The 25,863-nt window shown below is 37.9% G+C and overlaps 1 protein-coding gene across 1 annotated transcript in view; it reads left to right on the top strand.

Moving 5' to 3' along the window:
• Nucleotides 1-25,863, top strand: part of SLC25A21 (solute carrier family 25 member 21) — a 485,962-nt gene that overhangs the window by 354,396 nt on the left and 105,703 nt on the right. The gene's annotated exons all lie outside the window — the stretch shown is intronic.

Below are 25,863 nucleotides of genomic sequence, written 5' to 3'. Positions count from 1 at the left end.
AGAGCTACAATGTCTTACACATTTCAGAACTTTGCGATTTTTGAAGATTGTGGTTTTGTGATTATATCTATCTTGTTCTTTGTGATATCTGACCCTATTGTCACATTAGAAAAAAGGATATTTTAGCCCCAAGATTATAAACATTTTCTTCTGGTATGTTTGACATTTAAGTCATTAATCCGTCTGAGAATTGTTTTTTTAATGTGCTGTGTGGCATATAGAAATTAAATTTTATTTTCAAATGGCTAGTCAATTGTCCAAACACCACGTGTTGAAAAATCCATCTGTTACTCCCTCGTTGGAAATGCTATCTTTTTTGTGTATTAAATGTCCACGTATACATCATCTAAATTTTCTATTCTCTTTCTCCATTTCTTATTCTGTTTCATCAGTTTATCTATCTCTCTGCCAGCATTATACTGTTTTAATTATTTTCATTTTGGAGTATTTGGTTAATATATAAAAATATGCCCTGCAGTATAAAGTCTAAACTTATCATGGTACAGAGCCCTTCCTAGTATGGCCCTAGCATAGCCTAGTATGGCCCTCCTTTTCTCTAGGCTCATTCCCCATTCACAGATCTGCTCTAAAAACAGCCAGCCTGCTCACATTCTCATAGCTTTGCATGCTAGTCTTTATCTTATTCCTGCAGGACCAACCCCCTCATCCACACAAGAAACTATCCTCCTCATTCAAGAGTGCCCTCACATTTCTCCCCCTCTGACCATCTTTTCTCTACCACACGCTTTCTTTACCAATCACTCTTATATGCTATACAAAATATAGCATGCACCTGTCTAATTTATTATGGCTGTTTTCTGTCTATCTCCTTTCTCTCGCCCTAAGGGCAATTTCTCATTTAGCTGTGCCTGTGTTTAGCACTGAGTAAAGATAGTAAGTGCATGTTAAATGAATAAATGTCATCAGATCAAAATCGTAATGATGCAAAATGAAACAGAGATGATAATTCTTGCTATTGACTACCCCTTCTGAAGTTATGATAAGATCTCGATACCTGATTAAATATCTTTAGAAGATCTAGTGACAAAGAAGCAGCAAATTCTTGCTATTATTACTGTGGTGATGTGGTACCTAAGTGCTGCGCGTTGGTAATATACGTGCATTTATGACAGTTGGGATCAAACTCATGCTCAGTTTACCCAAAATATACATAAAGTTAAACAAATCATAGTGTATTATATAGTCAATAGCAGTGTTCCTTCCCAGTTAAAGAGTAGTAGCAGCATTGCCAAGTTCTGTAAGCTGTAACAGATATCTCTGAATTAGATGTGGGAGTTCCTTAGCCAGGCTCTTTATTTCATGTGTGTTAGGAAGAATTTGATGTTTCTGCTTTGATATCAAGTAATACAACAAACATACAGCATGTGTGGTCCTTGCATAGTAAAATTGGCCTTTTCCTAGACTGTATGTATAATTGTTTCTAGAGCAAATTGACATACTTTCTGTAATGCCTTTAGATCTAGGCATGTTATTAGCCAAAAGCCAGAGACCTCTCGTCTTAGAGATGTGAATATTTGTTAAAACACAAAAGAAAAAGCTGCCTGTTATTTTTGATACAGAGCAAGAACATTTCATAGAGTTAAGTTAAAAAAAGAAAAGAAAACCTTTTAATGCATGTTGTGTTGATTTTTTTTTCCTAGTGAAAGCAGTTCCTTTTGATTTTCTTATTTAGCTTTTAGAGTACACTCTGCTTTCAAAGATGTTTTTCTCACTCAGGTGCCTACAGCCCCATTCGGTCTGTGGCTGTAGAGATACAACACAAGTCAATTTGACTATTAGCATAGGTAAGACAGTTCATCTCTCCTGGTTTTTCCTATATCCTCCAAGTTAAAGGTTTTGAAAGGTATTCCTTTTCTGTTGTTTAAGAACATTAAAGTCTGATAATATACTTGATGTCTGCACAGATCTCCCATTTTCCTCTCTGCTGTAAGAAAGTGAAGTGATACTCATCACCATTCTTAGAGATGAAGCTCCCTATTTCTCTGCCCAGAATTCATGTTTCCAAGAGACATTGGCTCAAATACATGGGTCCAAATCCCTTTACCATTTCTAAGATTCTTTTAAGAACTAAAAACATAGATATATTGTACTTTAATGAAACACATGGTTTTTCAACCCAGCTTTGCCCAAAAAAAGGCCTTCCAAATTCTGGGCAAGAACTTCTTAGTTTTAGCTAATGGAGAAGAAAGAACTCACGGGGAAGAACTTTGTCACTGTTGAGAGTACCTCCATCGTCACCATGATTCTTCTTCTTTTTAAGGTTTGGCAAAAATAAACTCATAGGTCCATCTCCTGAAATAGTGAGCCCAGAAGACATAGTTAGCCTAGCTGATGAGGCGCCTTTAAAACCAATTAGTTTTGTTTTATAAATTCTCCTGGCAAACAGCAGCTGGTGTCTCCATTTACCGTGTGTTCTTGCATCACATCTTACTTCCTTCTGCTTCAGGGTATATCTCCTGAAAGCTTTTCTAGTCTCTTTTGTACCTGTCATTCCTTTAAAGAAAGTGATTGAGATGCACACAGATGGGCGAGAGGATTATAAATTATGCTAATGTAAAACCAGGACTGCCTGTCTCTCCCTCTTCCTCTTCTGTAAGCTCCTAGTGGCCATTCTTCCTGAAATAAAGAGGAAAAAGAATTAAACAGAACTTAAGATATCCTGGTGACATAGGTAAAGAAAGACGTGAAACTGATATTTGTTTCTTCAGTGTAACAGACACGATGCTAGGGACTTTTCAAACCTTATATTGAACACAGCACTATTCTCAACACAAGACAGCATTATGTCTGTATTTTGTATGAGGTGCCTGAAGATCAGAGAAGTTAAATAACTTGCCCAAAGTCACACAGATACTAGCAGCATGTCATGGTTTTTCCATTGTCTTACATCACCTTTTACTAAACATAAATTTTGTTATTTATTAAATGAAAAGAAGGCAATGTGAAATGAGTGGCTATAAACCCCTAATTTTTAAGTAACTCTTCTACAACTTTCAGTATTCCTACCCCCAAAATCACGTAGCAATTTAAAGCAGCTTTTCTCTCTTCCTTCAGGTAAAGTACAAAAACTCTGAGAGACCATATATGCTCAGTGAACTGAATCTTGTCAGTTCAGAGACAGCACCACAAACCTCTGATAACTCAAGACTCTTAATCCAGTTATTGTCCCATCCCTCACAGACGGCTCCATATCTGATAAGTTCATGGTTTCCCGTCGGCTCTCATCCTGCATGTTCCTCAGTTTTCTTCTGAGAAAAATTCATGCACGTTGGTTTGCCCAAGGCAAATAACTAGGAAACAACTAGGTCGGATTAAACTTAGTTTCAAATGAGAAACATGTTGATTGCTGGTGCCTTCAGAAATATGGTATTCTTCAGAAAGTATTACTGTAGAAAATATGTGGTTGCGTTTGGGGGGTATTTGAACTGTGTTTTGCTTCACGATTTGTTTTCTGTAACCGCTGATGCTGCCCCAAGTATCATCTTACAATCAGACCACTTGGTGATTATAATATTTTCTAGTTAAATGACATTTAAGGCCTCGTTTTATGAGCTCCAGCATAATTGGCTAATTTGGTAAACTCCAGATGTGTGAGATAATGTGCCACTCGTTTAAGGGCCTTTCAGACGGCATAAATGGCACAGCCCCAGGAGGTATAATCACTCCCTCTTGTTTTCATTAAGGGGAATGAGTGGCTTGTGACACAAAGGAAGGGGGACGTCTGCAATTCAACATCAACAACAACCTGGCAAGATTTGGACATTTCCTTTTTACAGGTGGACTAACTCCAAGATCTTTACCTTAATTTGGTGTCTTAGTGGGTCTACTTTTTAAAACATGATTTGCCTAATGTACCACAACCAGGTGATTTTCAAACACCATCTCTAAACAGAAAAGTTTACCCCTAGAGAAAACCTCTTGGGTAGCCCCTGGAAACCCCCTCACTGTCACATGGAAGTGTGGGAAAGTGTTGGACTTGAAGAGACAATGGAGGCTAACTCTTCGCAGGAATCACAGTTATTGGAGCAGTCAACATCCTCACCACCTAAGCCACATTCCAACTTCACAAGGCCCCGTAGTTGCTGCTGCTTTTTCTCTCTCCCCTCTACCCCACTTCTCATCCAACAGAAACCAGCTCATCTACCCAGTATTGCCAAGCCAGACTGGAGTGGGTGGTTCTTAACATCACTATTCCCTGGATCCTGAGGCTGTTTCCTCTTATCTGAGGGTCTTATATGTAGACCCAGGAGTTCACATTACAAGTGAGTCACGGGTCACTGTATACTCACTGCTACTTAACCAGTGCAGAGTTTTCACTCACATGAATAATTGCAGACTGTTTCCCAGGCCCCTAAGCGCATAATCTGCAGTGCAAATCAATTGTGAGTAGATCATTGGGTATTGACTGAGTTTGCAAGCCTGGTGTACCATAGTGAGTTCATTCTTTGGTGGGTACCAGATGTGCACTGTGCCTTCTGTGTGAGTTTCCTGGTGTCTCGAGTACCTTCTCTGCTCCTTTCTGTCTTACCGAAGAGACCCTTCCTAGTACCCAGAGGACCTCCACTGAATGCTCCCTTGTTTTTCAGCTTTCAGCTTTCCCTTGTCTCAGCTTTACGGAGATATAATTGACATATAACATTGTGAAGGTTAAGGTGTAATATGTGATGAGTCGATATATACGTGTGCATTGCATAATGATTACCACGATAGGGAGAGTTAACACATCCATCACCTCACATAATTACCATTCTTGTGTGTTTGGTGAGAACATTTATGATCTACTCTCTTAGCAACTTTCAAGTATGCAGTGCAGTATTATTAACTGTAGTCACCAATGCTGTCCATTGGTTCCCTGTTCCCTTGTTTTTCTGTGGTGATAAGGAGGAAAGCAGACAATCCCAGCTGCTCTTGCTTCCACACTACAGGATTCTGCCCTGACCTGCCTGGGCTTCTTAATGATGGCACAACAAGTGTCTTCCATCTAGCGAGGTAGGGAGGTGGGGGGAGAATAAGAAAAGAAATAACACAGTAGGTGAGAGTTTGGAGAATAAACTATAGCAAATCTTTCTGGCAGGTTTTACAAATGACCCAGTACCCAGGTCCTGATTATGGCACCCAGTAGATGGAAGCCATTTTCTTCTTCCAAATCTTCCCCAGTTTTGGAATGAGAAAAAAGAGATGATCTCGATTCAGGCATGGACCTATTCTGATTATTCCTGCATTATCTGTGTTCCTTTTAAAAATGGCTTATCAGTGCTTCCGTATGTTATACTCATAAAATTTTAGTCATAAAATGTACATTGCTCAGAACTTTAAACTCTTATTATTTAGCAATTCAAGGTTGAAAATGAAAGGATGTAGGGTAAAGAGAAAATATTACAGAAGAATATGTTGCAAAACACAGAAAGTTGAGCCACTGGTACCTTATGGGGCATTTCTGTTTTACCAGATTATTTTACACCACTGTGAAGGCAGATAGTTGCTGGTTTGAGCTGTATTTGTCTTTACAATCAGGGAGAGGATAATGAATTTCCAGAGTGCTCACATAGCAGCATCCCTGGGCTTCCATGTCCCAGAGCTCCGTCAGAGGCCTTTTGTTCTGCCCACAGGGTGACCTTTAGAATGGTTTCAGCTTCTAGATTTCCCTCCTGTCATCACCATAGATTGCTAGCTGACAGTCACACTCCAACTCCCCCAGCCGCTTGCTAACAGTGCTTTCAGACTTACTGCCTGGCCTTTGGCAAGGATTTAAGTGTTGCCAAAGAATAAGTGAAAACGTTTGCAGTGATGTCAGCTCGTCAGCAAGGCCTGATTAAGAGACCAAACACAGCCTCTCCCAGCTCACGGTGCTGACAAGAAGGAAAAGGAGGACCAGTTGTTTGGGTGGAAGTAGCTGTCTTTCGGGAACATTCACGTCTCAATCCAGAGCCTGAGCAGATATTCCCCATGTTTTATAGAGTGTTAATGGGAGATGAGGGGATTCTATAGTCAATGGGAGATGTCCAAATGGAAATCTTTTCAAACCTTTATTTTAACTTCCTCTGATGATTTCTGATGAACTAGATGCATAGTCACCTTGGGAGAAAATGTCTTTACCAAAACCATAATCCTTTTTCTAGTGGTTGTTAAACTGAACATTTTCAGATGAGAATAAGAAAGAAAATCTCCTAAAACTTCTACCTTTGTCTGATTCTCTTATTATAGGAAATAACTTAGGCATAACTTGACATGACAAGGTTAAAGGAGTTAATATTTTATCATCCTCATTGATTTCAGCTAGTGTCTCTGATATCATAGAATTACATCTTTCTGTCTTCTATTAGGAAGTCTTCTCCCCTGGTCATATGAAAATTTGATCTCATTTTATTTTCCTTGGAAAGAAAAGGTTATATGGATTTTTAATATTTTAGAACACTGTTAAGAAGTTAAAAAATATTGATACATACAGACATGCCCGCATACATGTATTTAAACTAAGTTGAATTGCGTATAGTTTAGATTGCTACATTTTCTCTGTAAGTTCCGTGACTCGGATACCACTGGAGAGTGTATGTTATTTTTTTTTTTTTTATTATTCTTTATAATACATTTTTTTTTTAATATATGAAATTTACTGTCAAATTGGTTTCCATACAACACCCAGTGCTCATCCCAAAAGGTGCCCTCCTCAATACCCATCACCCACCCTGTCCTCCCTCCCACCCTGCCCTCCCTCCCACCCCCCATCAACCCTCAGTTTGTTCTCAGTTTTTAACAGTCTCTAATGCTTTGGCTTGGAGAGTGTATGTTAATTACGTTAAGTTTCTGTTCAGTTCCTGCTTGGGAATCTGTTTCGTCACCCAATTGCAATGCTCTTGTCGCTAGTTCGTGAAGTTTTTGTCTAGTCTCATGACTTGAGCTTTACCTTTCCTCCCAGTATTTCAGATGGTTTGAAACTGGAGGAAAGGAAAAGGTTCAGACACTCTTGCTATAGCAGTGATTATATTCAAAACCATTGTTACCATTTGACCCTTTACTGTTCGTGAAATGTGTCCACATGTCTTACCTCATTTGTTGCTCACAAGAACAAGGCAACAGGCAGGTGGGGAGTATGGTCTCTAGTTTTCTGGTAGGGAAACTGATAAGAATGATAAGGGACTTGCCCAGCATCCCATAGCTGCTGTTTGTTGGGGTGAGCTTTCATCCAAGATCTTCTGCATCCTGTATCATGCTCCCTATTCTGTCAATAACTTAATAGTGGTATTAGTAATAGCAGAAGCTACACCTCAGATTTATGCTGTCCCCATTATGGGTTCAAAACATTGTCACATATCTCATATCACTTTGCTGAATAGCGCCCAGAGGGGTGGGAAGTAGGAGAAGGTAGTATCTGCTATGGTTGATTACATTCTGCAAACCAGCAAACTTCAGCAGAAAGGAGGTTAGTGAGAGTCCCAGAATAATAGATTGGTTCCTAAGATCAGCACTCAAAGAAAACAAAGGTGTGCTTTTTCTTTAAATCACATCTTGAACAAATGCAATTGGACTGAAAATGTATTCTGAAGTGTGCCACCATCATCCCATGAGACCAAGATAGAGGTCCATAATCCTTTGGACAGAGCCCTGTTCAAAAGGAACTTAACTGAGATGTGCTTTAAGTGTAAAACACGTACCAGATTTTGAAAACTTTGTGTGTAAAAGGAATGTAAAGAATTTGTGTATAAAAAAGAATGCAAAAGAATTACATGTGGAAATGATGTTTTGGATATGTTAAATAAATGTACCATCAAAATTAAAAAAAAAAAAAAAACACACGGCATGAACTTAGTTATTTGACTTGTTAGTACCTTTGCCTAACTCAACTTGAATATTGGATAATAACCAGGAAAACCTCATGAAACCTGAGATAAGGCATTTAATCAAAGTTTCTTGGATGAATTATCAGATGGGGTGAAAATCACCTATGACTGCTATATATGTCAAAATATGTGGTCACCAAAATCTAAAGGAATATGACCAGCCATATTCAGTGGCCTTGTTCTCCTGCTGATAAACACTGTTCATAATGCTCTTTGGCAACAGTGAACTTGTAGGGAAACAAAGCCCTGGGTACCAGGAATTCTAATGTAGACACAGTCTCAGTGGCAACAAAAAAGGAGATAAAGTGTGAGATGAGTTTTGGAAACTACTAAGGAGAGTTTGTAATTTTCTGTTAGATGAATTAGTTCTTAGATTGCTTTGCATGAAGCTTTTCCTAAATTAGAAGAATCAAGAACCAAAATGAGAAAAAGGACATGGTCTGGTGTCCTTACCATTTTGTATCCTAACAGTTTTCAGTGAATAGGTCAACATGCATTTCAAAACTCAAATACTAAAATTCCCAGAAGTTGGCACTATTTATAAAGGGACCAAAATTAAAAGAATATTTCAATGTAATCCATTCAGCAACAGGACATATCAATTACTAGAGATCTGGCTTCATGTGTGAAAAAATATATGTGTTAGATTCCAAAAATATTTCTTGACCACTTGTTCACTCCTTAATTCACATGGTCTGACTTCTGTCTACACCTGTATTTTCAAACTGCTCTCTCAGAAGTCACCATAGGACTCCTGTCCTTTTCTGTGGGATCTAAGACACGGATGATTGTAAGATGTGCTATCATTTTATGTACCGCTCTAAAGAGAAAATGCTGACAACTAAACTCCTTGGAGTGAATTGATGATGGATAGCGGTGTTGAGTGAGAAGGAGAAATTTTGAATGACTTTCTAGTCTTTCGTGTGAATGCCGATAGCCAAATTATGTCACCTGCACATTCATAAATCTTTGTTGATTTCCTGTTGATCCATGTGATAGGGTGCCACTAAGATGGCCCTACTGATCCCTGCCCCCTTGTATTTATGTCCTTGTATAATCCCCTCCTTTTAAGCAGAGATTAGGTTTATTGACTCTCTTGTAATGAAGAGAAAAAGGCAGAAATTATGAAATGTCACTTTTGAGATTAGTATATAAAAAACTGGCTTGCATCTAGTTAGACACTTCTTATTCTTCTTGCTCTTGTGGTTTCTTACATTTTTATTGCTTTGAAGTAAGCTCCACTATGGAGGAGCCCGTGTGGCAAGGAATTTAAGGTAGCTCGGGCCAATAACCAATGAGAAATTGAAGGCCTCTGTTTAACGACAACTTGGAACTGAATCCTACCCACAACCACCTGTGGGAACCAGACAAGACCTCAGGCCCAACTGATAGTTTGACTACAGTCCCATGAGAGACCTTGAGTCAGGGACACATACCTAAGCCATGCCTAGGTGCCTGATCCACAGAAATTGTGTGATGATAAAAAAAAATACACAAACAAATCTGAAACCCTCAACGTGGTATTTATTTGGGACTCTCCATATCTGCTTTGAGTCTTCCAGCTTTGTCTTACCTAGTGTCATCACAAGCCTCTGTGTTCAAGCCCTTCTGGACCAATTATAACTCCTAAAACAATTTTCTGTGCTTTTCCTCATACACGTTCATCAGCCCAGAATGGCATTTTTTTCTTTTGTCCAGCTCTGGTAATTCTGGTCATCTATAAGTGCCCAGCTGGTATGCTACCTTTTCTTTAATGCCTTCTCTCATTATCCAAAATGGGAATAATTTTCTCTACCTGCTCTCTTATGGCACCTTCTTCAGAGTGTAAGAGACCTAGATTAGAACCCCACATGTGAATTTGGGAACCTTGGCAAATTACTTAATGTCATTGTACTTCTGTTTCTTTATTTGTTGCATGGAATACTAGTATCTACTATGTTGCCAGCACTTAGTTTAATAGATGATGTTTAAGTATGCACACAATAATTTTTAACTGATTTCATTACAATTAATTTATATTGTAGCTAATTATTTAAACTATTCACAGTTATTTAAATGTGTAGAGCTCTGATGAAATCTCTTTGGGGCTTCTAAAGTGTATCATACAATTCTTTGTATGTAATCATCATCCAATTTATGTTTGCTGAGTTTAATTGAATGATTTCTAGTTTCATATTAGTTGGATTTGGGCATTTAGTTTTTGGATTCAGGGGATTCCCTATTGACAGGTGTTGCCAGGTGGTGGCATTGCCAAGTTTTGTTAGGGAAATGGGAAGGGCTGATGAAGATCCAAGCAAAGGCCAACAACCTACCCACCTTGCTTAGAATGTGTTCTATCTTCACTGTTGTACTTATAACACTTACCTGCCTAGGGTTTAATAAACACAGTGAGCCAGTACAGTATAAATATAAACCAAATATTCTGGTCAATAAAAAGATGAGTTAAAGTAAAAGCAAAAGAATATTTACAACAGAATTAGAGGCAAATCAAGAGTTAGACTCTTGGAATGCCTGGGTGGCTCGGTTGATTAAGTGTCCGGCTTAGGTCATGATCTCACAGTTCATGAGTTCAAGCCCCACATCGGGCTCTGTGCTGACAGCTCAGAGCCTGGAGCCTGCTTCAGATTCTGTGTCTCCCTCTCTCTCTGCCCCTTCCCCTGCTCACACTCTGTCCTCTCTCAAAAATAAACATTAAGCAAAAATTTTAAAAAAAGAGTTAGACTCTTAAAAGACTATGCAAACTAACTTTTGGTTCTTGCAACCACAGAATAGTTTGTACCAGAACAAGCCTTCTGCTGAAAACAACTGCAAACATTGGACAAAGTACACAAAACTGCTTTTGAAGGCATTAGAGAGTCATCAAAGCAGGCAGAACTTGCAAGGCGCTACAAGATCGGAGGGAAGAAAGCCCACCTCAGTGAACTCTACATTTACTCAGTCTTTTTCCATTCTTTGCTAAGCCTTGTGGGAAGGCTGGGGAAGGGAGTTAAGACCAAGTCTTATTTGAGGCCAAAGTTGGAGATTGGTGTTCAGAGCTATCGTATGGCTGGGACATGAGAAGCAAAAATCCCACAGAAAAGAGAAACTAGAGAGAAGTGAACTTTGGGTTTATACGCAACTTCCCCTTGAGGCATTTGCCAACTCCTAAACTGCAAGTGAACAGGAAAAAACTCCAACAAACTCAGCCAAACAACCAAACAAACAACCAAACAAACAAAGTCCCAGAAGCCGAGAGACTATGGAGAGGAACAGAGAGTTCAGCAGTCCCATGATGCTGGGGAGACAAAGGTTCGAGTTCAAGCCCAGCCAGGTGAAGAGTTCTGGTAAACACAACAGGTTTTTAGTTGAGACTTAGAATGTCCACTCCCAACAGTAAGGGCCCTGTCCTAGGAATAAGGCAAAATATAAATACATTGTTTCTTTTTTTTTTTAAGTTTATTTATTTTGAGAGAGAGGAAGAGAGAACACAAGCAAGGGAGGGGCAGAAAGAGAGGGAAAGAGAGCCCCAAGTGGGCTCTGCACTGTCAGGGAGGAGCCCGATGCAGGGCTCGATCCCACCAACCAGAAGATCATGACCTGAGCTGAAATCAAGAGTCAGACGCTTAACCAACTGAGCCACTCAGATGCCCCTAATTACATTGTTTCTAACAAAGCCTAAGTCCAAGCCTCAGCTAGATGAAGATGGTCCACTATATTCCATCCGTTTGCTAGGAAAACATTTATTCAAATACCAGCATCCAGAGGCTCTTTGATTTTTTTTTATTCACAATGTCCTACATTCAATTAAAACAATCACAGGGTCTAGGGGGAAAAAGACCAAAGAACCAAATATCAGGAGAAACAGAAACAATAAGTGACTCAAATTTTGGAATTATCAGACAGTGACTTTTTAATTTTTGATTTTTACTGTGGCAACATTTCCATAACATAAAATTTACCATTTAATCATGGTTAAATATACAGTTCAGTGGCATTAAGGACTTACACTTTGTTATGAAACCATGACCACCATCCATCTCCAGAATGTTTTCATCTTCCCACATTGCACTATATTATCATTGAACAGTTACTCCCTACTTCTCCCCTGCCCCACAGCCCCTGGAAGCCATCACTCTACTTTCTGTATATATGAATTTGACCACTGTAAGTACTTCACATAAAGGGAATCACGCAGTACTTGTCGTTTTGCAACTGGCTTATTTCACCTGGCATAATGTCTTCAAGGTTCATCCATGTTGCAGCATGTGTCCAAATTTCCTTCCTTTTTTTTCATGTCTATTTATTTTTCGGAGAGAGGCGGAGACAGAGTGCAAGCAGGGAGGGGCAGAGAGAGAGGGAGACACAGAATCTGAAGCAGCCTCCAGGGTCTGAGTTTGAACTCATGGATTGTAAGATCATGACCTGAGCCGAAGTCAGATGTTCAACTGACTGAGCCAACCAGGTGCCCCCAACTTTCCTTCCTTTTAAAGGCTGAATAATATTCCATTGTATGTATATACCATACTGTGTTTATCCGTCATGTGTCAGTGGGTAGTTGGGTTGTTTGCTCCCTTTGATTATTGTGAACAATGGCTACTATTAACAGTGGACAAATATTTCTTCAAAACCCTGCTTTCAATTTTTTTGAGTATATTTTCAGAAATGGAATTTCTGGATCATATGGTAATTCTATGTTTAACCAACAGGAGCTTTTAAAAGTATATATAATAAGTACGTTTGAAAAAGTAAAAGAGGGGCACTAGGGTGGCTCAGTCGGTTAAGTGTCTGACTTTGGCTCAGGTCATGATCTCACAGTTCATGAGTTCCAGCCCCACATCAGGCTCTGTGCTGATGGCTCAGAGCCTGGAACCTGCTTCAGATTCTGTGTGTGTGTGTTTCTCTCTCCGCCCCTTCCCTGCTTGCACTCTGTCTCTGTCTCTCTCAGAAATAAACATTAAAAAAATTTTTTTAAGAAAAAGTAAAAGAAAAGATGGGGAATTCCACCAGAGATATGAAATCTGTTTTTTTAAAGACTTAAATGGAAATCTTGAAAAATTCTGTAACTGAAAATCAGAATTAAGTAAGTGAGTTTTCAACCCACATATTACATTGTCAGCATGTAATTCATTAATTATTTTATAAATTCTAAATACGATGGAACATGTTTCATCCTACTGGCATTCAGTAGTAGTCACTCCATATTGTACTTAGCTGATTGAATAAGTATGGAAATAATAATAATAACATTTTTGCAGGGGAATCATACATTTTTTAATTCATTTTAAGCAAATAAAATAATCATAATTTACCAGGGGCTAGGCACTTTGCTAAGTGCCTTATATACACTAACTCAGTTATGTTCTCACAACAACCTGTGGGGGAGGAGCCATCATTCTTCCCATTTTACTGATGCATCAACCAAAGTCAAAAAGTTCATGTAACTTGTCTGATGTTTCATGGGTTGTTGGAATTTGAACCCATGTGCTCTACATTGCTTTACAAGAAATACTTTTTTTTAAGACACATAAATTGTTCTGTTTTGGCTGACTGGCTAGTTGCAAATTTCTGACAATAAATAGAAAGTTGAGAAACCAATTGCTTGGTGACATCTGCCAGGGCACTAAACTCTTCTTGTAATGTGACCTATACATTTATTCAGATGTTCCTTCTGGACAATTGGATATTACTGGATATATTTTGGCATAGGCTCTGTTATGTATGTTTGACATATTGGAAACAATACCGTGATGAACAGAATGTCCCGTCTTTCTCCTTGAACTCCAAATTGCTCAAGGCCACAAGATACAAAACATGGGTTTAAAGTTGACAGTCTCCATTTCCTCCTTTCATGTTTGTGGATCTCATTTTCAGGATGCTGACATTTTACTTTTTCTACATCCCTGTCTTCATTTCTTCCCTTACCTCATCATTTGTCTTAACTGTTTAATCTTTTTGCTACACCTCCTCAGAGCATGATGGCTTTTGATGGCAGATCTCTTCTCCAGTGATGGGACATTCCTTGGGAAATCCATTTCTTTCAGCCTTGGCAAGGAAGATCATACATTTATTATATAGAACAAAGGGAGTATTCATCAGGACCTCAAGATTCCCAATATATTTGCCTTCAGCTCTCTTTTCCTCAAACTCTTTGTTCTTCCAGGTTACATTTCTAAGTGCCCCGCATCCTATTTTAATCTCTTATTTTGGACCCTTCAATATAAAAGACCCTTTCATTCTTTCTTTGCTTGTTTGTTTCCTTTCTTTCTAGAAAAAAAAAAAAAGAGCTACTCATTTCAGCCAGAATTAAAGTGAACAAAATTAAAAGAACAGCCTCTTTTGTGATAGTGGACAATCACTTTATTAAGTATCTCTTAAATGCTCTGTGGTTTTGGACCCGGTTCCCTAAAGTTTATATAGCTTTTTGATATAGGAGATGAAGGGCAAACAATATTATTCTAGCTAAGAACAGATTTCTGTATATTTTCTATATTTATGCTGTTTCTTTACCAACCTTGAAAGAACGCTTGTAGCCCAGCAAGCAAATAGTATTTAGTGACTGCCCATATATGCACAGCCCTCTGTTAAGCAACACGGAGAGTACATTTAAAAGACACAGCGCTGGCCTTCTAAAAGCTTAATTCTGCAATGAAATAACTCTATGAGCAAAAATAGTTGTTTCAGTCACATGGTTCTATTAAATGCCTTTGTGGAAAAATCCTTTGAAAAGCAACTGCAAAATTGGTGGAGATTCCACCAGAAAATAGATTTACATTTTCCAATCCTCCATATCTCTTCGCATCTCTTGTATAACCATTCTCAATCACAGGGAAACAAACTGCGAAAGGTATGAAGGCACTTTCCAGACAGAAGTAAACTGTCCCCATAGGAAATAAAAATCTTCAAAGTGTCCCTTTCACTGAGCTTGTTTCTTTTTCTATGACAAATAGACACATCAGACATAAAATTTAATTGAGACACACTAAAGTAAGGGTCTGGCTTACCTGGATAGGGGAGATCACAGCATTCCATTAAGGAGACAGCAAGGCGCTAACAATGCACTGATGACTTTATATCACAGTATACTGAACTTCTAATCAACATCATCTCTTTGGACTATCATTTATTTAGGATTTCTGCAGCCTCCTGTTAAACTCTGCATGATTCTGTTTTACATTTCTCTTCCTGTGTGTTTGTTTTAATTTAAAGAGCCAGTATGCATATTGACAATTCTTTGACAGCAAAGGTAAAACCACCGGGAGTGTATCTGTTTATTGAGGACTGACAGCTTTATAGCTAACATAAAAATAATCTAATGTTTATTGGGGCAAATGTTTAGACTGAGGATTAAGTGAAACTAGTGAATAGAGAAAACCTTTCATCCTATTCAGACTTTTCAAATAAGGTTTGGGATCAACTACATAAAAACTTTTTGGGTTGATTTCTTTAACGCTCTTCTCTTAATTTGTGCCACTGCTCACTCCCTTCTACTTTGCTACCCCGAATTATGTTTTATGACAGGGGTTTTGAAGTAAGTAAAACCTTGAAGAGGAAGATGCTACTGTTCAGAGATTCATTGCTATAGAATTTACCTGGGCCATGCAAACTTTCTAGATAACAGTGAAGCAAAATTTAAACCACATTGCTTATCATATAAACTGTCTTTTCTAGTGTCCTATAATTCACATGTAACAAGAGCTTTTAAATTTTTTTGGTCTTGCTTTTTTGTTGCTGTTGTTATTTTTCATCGCTGTTGGTAGGGAAGAGGAACAAACTGCTATAAACTGTTTTAAAACTAGTTTTAAACCGTTAAGTTGTTTTTCAGTTTCACCTGTAGCTAAGTATCAACAGCATTAGTTTTGTCTATTTTAAGTGAGACATTCGAAAGGCTTCAAAAAATAAGCTATTTTTTCTATACGTGGAAAAATATTACCTGCTTGGAAATAATCTGTTAGATTAAAAATAGTTCATCAAATTATTGTTAGACTAACAATACCTGACATTATTTCTTAAACTTGATATTAGCTATGATTACCACTAATACCTCTTTTCCTACATCTTTCCTCCAACAAATAAAGAAGAATTTTATGCTCATCTAACTCATCCTAGCAACATTAAGGTCGTTATTGTTTCTCCTCTCTTTACCGCACTTCCCCACCCCCACCCTGTCCTGATCCTATTTTATGTTGAGTAAAATAAATGGGAGAAAAAAATTAGGCACCTTGTTAAAGGTTCCTTGCTAAGGAGTGGCTGCGCAGCGAGAAATGGAAACCAGGTTTACTGGCTGAGTACAGCACCCTGAGGCAGTTATATAAAAAGTACTCTAGCTCTTTCCCTTTGAAAAAGTGGTGTATCTCCTGGAAAAAATGATATGTGAACATTCAAATAACTCAGTTTTCAGTGTCATCACTGGAACTAAATGTCCCTGTGGATACAGGTGTTTTTGTGCAAGTGTGCTGCATATCATACATGCAAACAGACTAAAGAAATGCCGGGATGTCACAATCTTGCAGCGGCTGCGAATCTTATACCAAGTCTGTATCTAAAGCTAATTAGCATGTCATCAGCAGGCGGGAGTGAGCTATTCAAGGGTCAAGATCCTGTCATAGCCATCTTGATATCCCTGGGACCTGACAGTACTTGAATCTTAGCATTCAACAAATCTTTGTTGAACTCAGCTAAACTAGATTAAAATTTTTAACTGTTTAAAAATGGACTTGGTCCTTTTTTTTTTTTAAAGAAAATAACATCCTATTTATTTATCAAGTGAAACACATAATTTATTCCTCAATAGAGTTAATTTATTCTTAATTCCTCCCTGCATTATGTCCACCGTGGTGATGATTGCCTACATTTTAAAGTGTTATAATGTCTTACCTTGAAGATATTGCTAGTAAATTGGCAGTTTTTGTGTCTGGAATTTTTGTCTTGTTCCTAGGGCATCAACTTATTAGCTCTTCCTGAGAGCTAACTTAGAGGCTGTGCACCCTTCTTCTGATTTACATGGTGCTAACACTTGAAAGGAGGAAAATCATCTCCTCCCTGTTTTTTTTTAAAGGTCTGTTTGTTTGTTTTTTTTTTAAGTTTATTTGTTTACTTAGAGAGAGAGAATGAGCAGGGGAGGAACAGAGGCAGAGGGAGAGAGAGAGAATCCCAAGCAGGCTCCGCACTGTCAGCACAGAGCCAGATGCCGGGCTCAAACCCCCCAACCGTGAGATTATGACCTGAGCCGAAGTCAGATGCTTAACTGACTGAGCCACCGAGGTGCCCCAAGCATCTCCTCCCTTGATCAGACACCACTGTTATCCTTTATTACACTTCCTGTGACTCTAATACCCCAGAGCAACCCCTTGGCATTTAGACTACTCTTGTTCTGAGGGTACTATGTACAAGCTGTGTTGCATATGCTGAGTTCTGCTCTTCTCCCCATGCCCTCCAGGCCAGTCTGCACGAACTGCCTACTAGTTTTCAGACACAGTTTATGGTACTGCCATGGTTCTCTGACTTAACTTTGTGAGTTTGCCTCCTGGTTGCTCCTCTGGGTTGCGGACAGGAATCTCAGAGTGGCAAACAGTTGGCTTCTACCTGTTGTCCCGAGAAGGGCTTCATTCGGGCATGTGAGTCACACTGCACAAACACTTCATGCGTCTACACTGTCAGTCTCAGATCTACACCAGCCCCGGTTTTACAAATAAACTCTTTTCAGTCTTCAGTTTTCTCCGACTAGAAATCTAGAGGTTACAAGTAAACTCTTATAAATCCATCCTTCTTTTAAAACCAAAACCAAACACCTCTAATAACATGGTAAGTGTAAGTGATTCACATTTCATTTTAGACTTTCTTTGAGATTCCTGGACCTTTGTTAGGATCTGTCAGGTGAACAGAATTGTGGTACCGGTATCCTGCACTCTTACCCCAAGAAGCTGGACACAGAACTTGACCTAAGGAATCACGTAACACAACAGAACTCTGCCCCAAGCAAAATTTTGCTCAGAACGGAATCGGTTTACATGTAACTTAAATTGACCAAACTGATCACTTATTTATGATTCTTGGGACTTCCTAACATAGTTAAAATCATTTTCTAAGCTATATACCATCAGCAGCATTTTAAAATCGTGTTCTAATTTTGTTTGTTCCCTCAAAGCCCCGATAACAAAAAGCAATTTGAATAGATTATTTTTTGTTGTATCTCTAGAGTGATTATAATAAGCTACAGTCATATAGGGTGGCCTGGGAATTCCCTCATTTTCCTCTTGATTCATCAAGTCATAATAAATAAAGTTTTCACCAGAAAGTCTAGTGGCCTCCAACAATATGAGTGTGGTGTATGGTAAAAACAAATGCAGTAAATCCATAGATTCATGCTGCAAGTAAAATTTGGATTATTTGAAATTTATGAGATTTTTATATTGTTGATTTTTTACTTAATTTTATACAGAGAGCCATTGACATAAATTTTTAATTTTTATTACTTGGACAAGAGTCTTATTTTACTAGGATGTCTATATACAATTAAACTTTTAAATCACTGCATAATCATATTTTCTAATCAGTCTGACACTAGCATATTACATATTGGTATTGTTGTTAAAAGACTCATTGCAATTCATGTTATTAAAACTTTATTAAAAGTAAGGGTTATTTTTTTTTCTTTTTTCTTCTTTTGTGGAAATAAAAACTCTCCTGGAGAGAAATGAAAAAGTGCATATCACTAACTAGGAAACAACTTCCTACTCGTTTCTACTCCCTTGTTAATGCTCCGCGCACCTGCCCCGATTGTATGTATTCATTGCCCGTGTCGTATTTTATCTACACTAGCCTCGGCCACGGATTTTTTTTTTACTCATTTGCCTTGATGCTTGCTGATTGACATTTTCATCTCTGTTAACTATTTATTTTCCTTTGAGGTTACATCATAGTCGCTTTCCAAGTCTGTATTTTTTTCATAGCCCAATAAAATAAATGTGTTTCATGAACTTCTTTGATTTGCTTCTTCTTGCCAAGTTTTTTTCTGCTTCTTTACTGATCCCCACAATGAGGATTTTACTCTGGTTCTCTTGAAGGTGTGTGTGAGTTGATGACGTTCCATTGCATAAATAAAACCAAGCCAAAACTTGCCATTCAAAAGATAAAGCCAGAAGAGAATAAAGACCATGTGTCAATACAGAGAAAAAAACTGACTACAGCTATTTTACCCTGCTCGGTATTTATAGTTATTTCTATGGAAACTGCACGCGGATTTCTGAGGGTTGAATTTGACCCTGGGGATGTACACAAGTAACTCTGAAAACATTTGGTCCATTAACTTTGGGTTCATCATATACTTATGTGCTTCTCCTTAACTTCTAACTGCAAATTAACATGGCGTGTGATGTGTGAGACCATTGTGGTATTCGTGCAGAAGGATTTTTGTGTGTCTTCTGGAGTCGGAGAGGGAGACAGATGTTAAAGTGGGATGGGCAGAGGTTTCTTCTTCAAGATGACTGTGAGGTACAGAATAGCTTGTTAGCCTCCTGGCCGCTTGGAAATGTGAGCCCAAGGTTCTTTACTTACTCTGTTTATTCAGATTTTCCTGTCAGTGACTTTGCCTATCTGTCTCTTCTATCGCCATTTCCTCCCACACTCGACCTCTGTTTTCCCTCAGAGTATAGCTGATTAGGAAATTTCAAATTATGGATAAATTCTCCTTTTGCATTCCCCACACAGTATAGAGAAGTAATCACAGTGTCTTTGCCTACATATTGTCTGTTTATATCCAGACCTTTCAGTTTTGTTTGAGATGAACACGCGATCATATGTGTATGCTTTAAGATAATATTTTTACTTTGCTCAGACTTTGAAAAAAAAGTAAATAAAGCCAGCATGGGACCCTATTTCAGAGGGTAAGGTCACAACAAAAAGGCAAATAAGAACCGGAAAGAGGAGTTTCAGGAAGAAAGAACTGGTGACGACTGCCTTTAAGATGCCAGGTGGGGTGTAAAATGTGGTAGGAGCTGTGATAGTGGTGGAATAGTTTTTCCTTGGTAGAGGTCCTGAGGTTGTTGGGCAACTGAGGACTATTTCAGAATGCAGACCAAAAAGTTATCCTTCATATTGCTCTTAATATTATAATGACAGAAGAAATATTGCATTTAGAACATGGAAATAGTAAACATTTATGTACTGATGGATTAAACTTTAAAGTTTTTCACGGAGCACCTGTACAAATTAAGCTTTTGCTGTGTAAAGGTACCCACTTAATCTGTCCAGTTCTAGATCTTTTTCAGGGGATCGCTGGCTGAATGGTGTCCTCTGCCTGCCCTGTGGTTGCCTACACTTTGGACGTTTCACAGTTTATTAGCAATTCAAACACAGACCAATTCTTCTATTTATTTAATACTTGACCCCCATTCTGATGGAGGAGGGGTTTGTTCCAGCTCTTGACAGTGGGTTTTCAATTACCCATGTGGCCTGCCTCTCATTAATAGGAATAATTGGGAACCGGATATCCAGAATACAGATTCACAGCCATTGAAAAATTCTGCTAGAAACATGGATTTTACAGGCCTCTGTTAAAGTCTCTTCAAAAAGATCATGTTTTTCTGGAGACTGCAGCTATGAGACCTCAGATACACTCTTTCTCTCTCACACATATTTCTCTCTCCTAAAATGTAAAATATTACCCTGTTTTCTGCTTCTTTAGGACTAGCATGGGACTCATCACATGAGTCTCCATCATAATTTTTGGTCCTACAGTAATAGAGTTCTATGGGGGATAGTGGATGGTCCAATACTCCAGAGTATTGATGAGTACTTATTTAGTTACATTAATTTTTTTCTTACTGTCATTTAAAAAAACAACATGTAATCTCCTTCTGAAAGGTTTCATTGAAGTATAGTATCATACAGAAAGTACACATTAAGCATACGGTTTCAGTGAATTTTCACAACCTAGATACCCACGTATCCAGGACTCAGATAAAACACACATACACACACACACACACACACACACACACACACAAAACCCAGAATATTTTCAGCTCCCAGAAGCCTCCTGGTCCCTCCCTCCATTCCATATTGCACCCGGCCCCCAACAATGGTAAGGACCATCCTGATGTTGACTCTTTTTAATTTTCAAATATCACATCGTTTTCTCACCAGGTTTATTGGCTGATTTTTGCGGGAGAGCAAAGGGGGTGGTTAACCCCTATAGCTGACTTCTTTGCATTGTGGGATTTTCCTAGCTGTTAATTATTAACTTTTCCTTAAAATAAAACTTCCATTGTGTAAGGAGAAAAACTCCATGAGCACAGTACATGTGATATAAATCACTTTTATGTCTGTGAAACAGCTGAGTTTACATTTTTATTACATTGTTTGAAAAAGTATCTTTTCATCTGGAAAGAATCAGTTTAAAATGTGATTGTCAACACAACTAAACCAGTTTTCTGTTTAAAATGGCTGCTGGTGGAGAGAAGAACCATAATTAAGCCAGATTTTTCTCAATAGATATTAGTTACTAAATGCTAGAGGCTTTCACTGAGATTTGTAAAGAAATTTCTAGACTTTAAAGGCAGGTAAAGTATTTTTGTTTGGATGAAGGAAGTAAATAAGTAATGAACAAAAATTTTATTGTAAAAGTGCAGAATATTGCCCTGTGTAAGGTGATTTGTGGTATAGTTTTAAGTTACATTCAAAGTAATGTATGCATTTATGAAGTGTTGTCCATAGGAATACTTCAGTTTGAAAAGATGCTTACTTATTAATTAGCAACTTATAGTGTAATTTTCTCTCTAAAGATTTTTAGATTTAAATAATTCTGGGAGCATCTTTTTAGAAATATACTAAGGTTCAACTAGATTAATCATTCTAATATAGGCATAAACAGTAGTTTTAAAGACTGTAGTCATTTGCTTATGTTTGCTAATTTCTGGCTAATTATTTTGAAATTAAAAAAAAAGGAAAGACAAAACTTTTTATGGTATTTCTTGCTGCATTTAATTTTGAGCTCTGTTATTAAATAAAAACTGATATAACATGTTCCTTTTATTACTGAAATACTATCTTTGGAAGATGTAATACAGATTTTGACCATGCCCATCTCCTTTTTCCAGTACTGTGATGCTGTGATACATGTAGTTTTATAATAATCCAACCTTACCAAATTCCTGCTTTGAAAAGTTTATTTTTCAAAACGGAGGGCAATCATCACTGTGCAATTGTGTGTGCTGGCTAACCTTTCATCTCAAACCAGATTTCCCAAATCCCATTATTTTTTGGCTTTTCTAACAGAGGACTTATTTTAGCACCCTCAAAAGTGTTGCAGGCTTTCTGGAGAACAAAAATTCTCAATAATTCCTAATTGAGTGAACTATCTGTTTAAATATGAGCAGAACAGAAACCATTTTGAATATCTGGTATGAGCTCATGTGCAAAATACTTTTGGGGATTCCCAGTGCCCAAACCCATAGGTTTTTGTTGTTGTTGATGTCATTTTTTGTGAGTTAAAACAATAAATTCAACATTTTACCTGGCAAGAGCAGATGTGAAGCAGAACTTCAAAGACAGAAGGAGAGAGATAGATAATTTACAGATTTAAACAGAATAATGCACCAGAACCTTTAAAAATTAGGTTTAGAAATAATTGAAATTTTTGCAAAGGTCTGAAACTTTGATGATGCTGATTTATTTTGGTTTGGACATTTCTTTTGAGCTAGTTAATAATTATTATTATGCTTATTACCTTAGAATTACCACTGTAAATATGCTTCTATCCTCAGATGCCACCACACCTCAGAAAGTTTAACTTTAACAAAAATGCTTCTAGATGCTAAGGCCAACATATACTCAACGCTACCCTATGAAGCCATGGATCTCATCTTTAAAGCTAGTAAACAGTACTTTGTACATGTATTTACTTTCTTTATCAACTATTTGATAGTTTCTTTGATGAAGACTGATAGAAATAAATTTTTTCATGAGGAACGGCGCTAGCAAAATCAAAGCATAATGACCGCAGATGGGCATCAAATTCTCAATGGTTTTCTGAAAAAAACATATTCCTTCTTCACTCCAGCTTTTGTTCTTTTTTGCCTGAAGACGCTTGCTCTACCCGCAAGCCCCCCGCCCCAAAACAACTGTGAAATACTTTAAGCAAAACCGATTATCAGTAGCAGAACTTTAATATCAAATGATTCTTACTGTTTATTTCACTGAATTTAACTATTTACGAGAGATTATCATAGTAATGCATTGTCAGTATTAATTCCAAATAAGTCAACTTCCTGTAAAGTTTTTTCTTATTTCTGTTATAAAGGTAATATTTGTATGTATTATACTTACCAGCTCATAACTGAAATTAAGTGGACATTAACAAATAAGTCAAATGTTAATGTATAATTGAAATAAAATCTAACAAGGAAACAATGACAACAAGGAAACATTAGGTAAATATCTTTTTCTGGGCTGTACATATTTTACTTGGTAAAATGAGTAAATGAGTAAAACCAAATCTACAAAAATCCTGTTCTCACCTGGAATTTATAATTTGACAAGTCCATTAAGCCATAAACCCTATGGTTGGAAAACTGATCTTTTCTAGGTAAGCAAAACAACTAAAGAGAAAGCAGTGACTTACTTTTCATGAGGGTCAAACCAGTGTGACAAGTTTAGTTCTCAGAGATATGAGGTCCTCTTAGGAAAGGAGAAGAAAGACAGATGACAGCAAAGCACGTACTTTCAATATTGATAGAATCCAAAGATTTCCATCACGATTTTAACCATATGCACAGACACATTCCTTAGTTGGTTGTGAAATTAAAAGGTGCAGTTTAAATGCTAAGTATTTTCTAGTATTACAAGAGACCAGTTGGAGCTTTTTTTGTTTTTCAACACATACAGATGTGGGATGCCTGTCTTCGGTTGCTGTGGTCATCCGGATTAAAGGGTGGTGTGGTGCTTGGGCTCAGGTGATCCAGAAAGGGGGTGGGCTACAGAAAGGTGGCGTCCCCCGCCGCCTACCTCCATGGCTCAGCCTTCCATAACTGCCGCTCTTTGTTGAGAACTGTTGGCAGTGGCAACAGTTTGCAGCTTCAGATAAGAACCTCGGTTCTCAGGTAATGCCCTCGATCAGAGCCCTGATGACAGACTGTGGAGTGCAAGTTTTTTCAGGTGCTGTGTTTGCTCAGTAATCCTTCAGTGCCAATCTCCTCCAAAGAGTGAGCGGGACCCATCGGTAATGGACATCAGCCATTAAGCTCGTAATATTTGTCATAGATCAGGTTACTGCTTTGTTACTCTCGAGTGATGAATGGATGCCGTTATGCTTTAAGAAAATAAAGCAATGCTGTAAATATGTTCAAACTTATGAAAGTGGCCACTTTATTTCTTCCATTTCTTGAAAAATAAGTGCAGAGTGCCCCAGAAATGCTAGTTTTTTTCCTTTCGAAGTACAGAGAGCAATGTGCTTTAAGTTAGTGTTTGCAATTGCTTAGGGTCCACATCAAACAAATTACTCTGAGTGTCTACACCGCGTGTCGCCTCAGTTTGATACAGCTAAGTTTACGCATTGCACAAGCATTCTGATTAAAACAGGCATGCTTGCAAAGAACTATTCAAAGAAACCATTTGTTCCTGCCTAAAAAAAAAAAAAATCCAAACAGGGAATTTAGGTGTTAAAAATAGCATGAGGCCAAAGCAATTCTTCATCCTAGCAGTTCCTATGTTAACTAGACATGTTTCTGCATCACAGGAAGAAGTAATAATTTTTTTTAACTTTTTGGTGTATTTCCGTAAGAAAACGTGTCTAGAAAATGATATTGTACTTAATACTATTTTGTACACAATATTTGCATCTGTTTTGTTAACACAATTGTACAATTATTTGGAACAGTATTAATTCAGTTTAGTATAAAATGGGCTGTGCTTTCACTCTTTTCAACTTTTCTATATTAATGTCAATTTCAGCATTTGTTTTTCTTAAAAAAAATTTCACAAAAGTTTGTTCTTTTTTGTTTAAAGTTTGTACTTTTTGAAAACACCCAGAAATTAAATTATAGAACTTGCATGCTGAGTATGTTTTAAAACCCTTTGAATTTGTATCTATTTTTTTAATAAATTTTTTAAAATGCCATTGGCCCCATTGTAAAGAAAGGAAAAACTTAACAGCGAAATTAATTTATATTATCTCAAAAGCCTGAGATAATGTAACAAATGAGGACCTGGCTAGGATTAGAATAAATGACTGCTCTCCTGCCCCACCATAGTTTTCATTAGCTTCTCAGGATATTCTGAGGAGCATATATTTGAAAGGCCATTTCCCTGACTCTGTGATAATGGCCTCTCTCCCCCTCTTCTTTCTGCTGCTTTTCCCAACTAATTCAAAACTCCTTCAAGTCGCTAAGAGCAGGTGCCTCATGTTCTGTATAATCTGATTCATAGGGGGCCACCAAGTAAACGTTAAAGAACATGACCTCAGTGGCTGCCCTGATACGATAACTTTAATTATCAAGGCTCTCAGTGTTGATTCTTCAACCCTCAGGCAAGAAAACTTATGGAGGACAGTAAGTCATTATTGCCATCAGCTCTTTGGGGGCTCCAGCATGGCCGAGAACATTTCCTATATGACGCTGGGGTCTGGGGTGCAGGGCAATATGCCCAACACTTTCAGAGTTTCCCCACCCCACCCCCCGTCTTTATGCTATTTTTTTTCCTTCTTTTCTAGATGGCCCTTAAGAAGAGTTTTAAAATACAGGGCCACCCAATAGACTAAAGGGAGCACAAATGGTACAGGACTTTGTGGTTCTAGAGAAAAGAATTAGAATGATCTCAGGACTGAGAGAAAGAGAACTTCACAGAGACGCTATTGAAGGGATTAAACTAAGAATTTAAGCTCTGCCTGCAGAATGATGTCCCTGGGAATTTAGACACAATTTAGGGATATTCTGGATTCATCTTGTGACAGTTCTCCTGATTAGTCTTCAAATAGAGCTCTTCTAAACAGCCTGTTCTGAATACCTGTCCTAATTGCAGGAATATTGCAGAG

The sequence above is a fragment of the Panthera leo genome, chromosome B3 (assembly GCF_018350215.1).
Source record: "Panthera leo isolate Ple1 chromosome B3, P.leo_Ple1_pat1.1, whole genome shotgun sequence".
NCBI lineage: Eukaryota > Metazoa > Chordata > Mammalia > Carnivora > Felidae > Panthera > Panthera leo.
The sequence above is the reverse complement of the archived record's forward strand: the minus strand, read 5'-3'. Positions and strand labels throughout refer to the sequence as shown.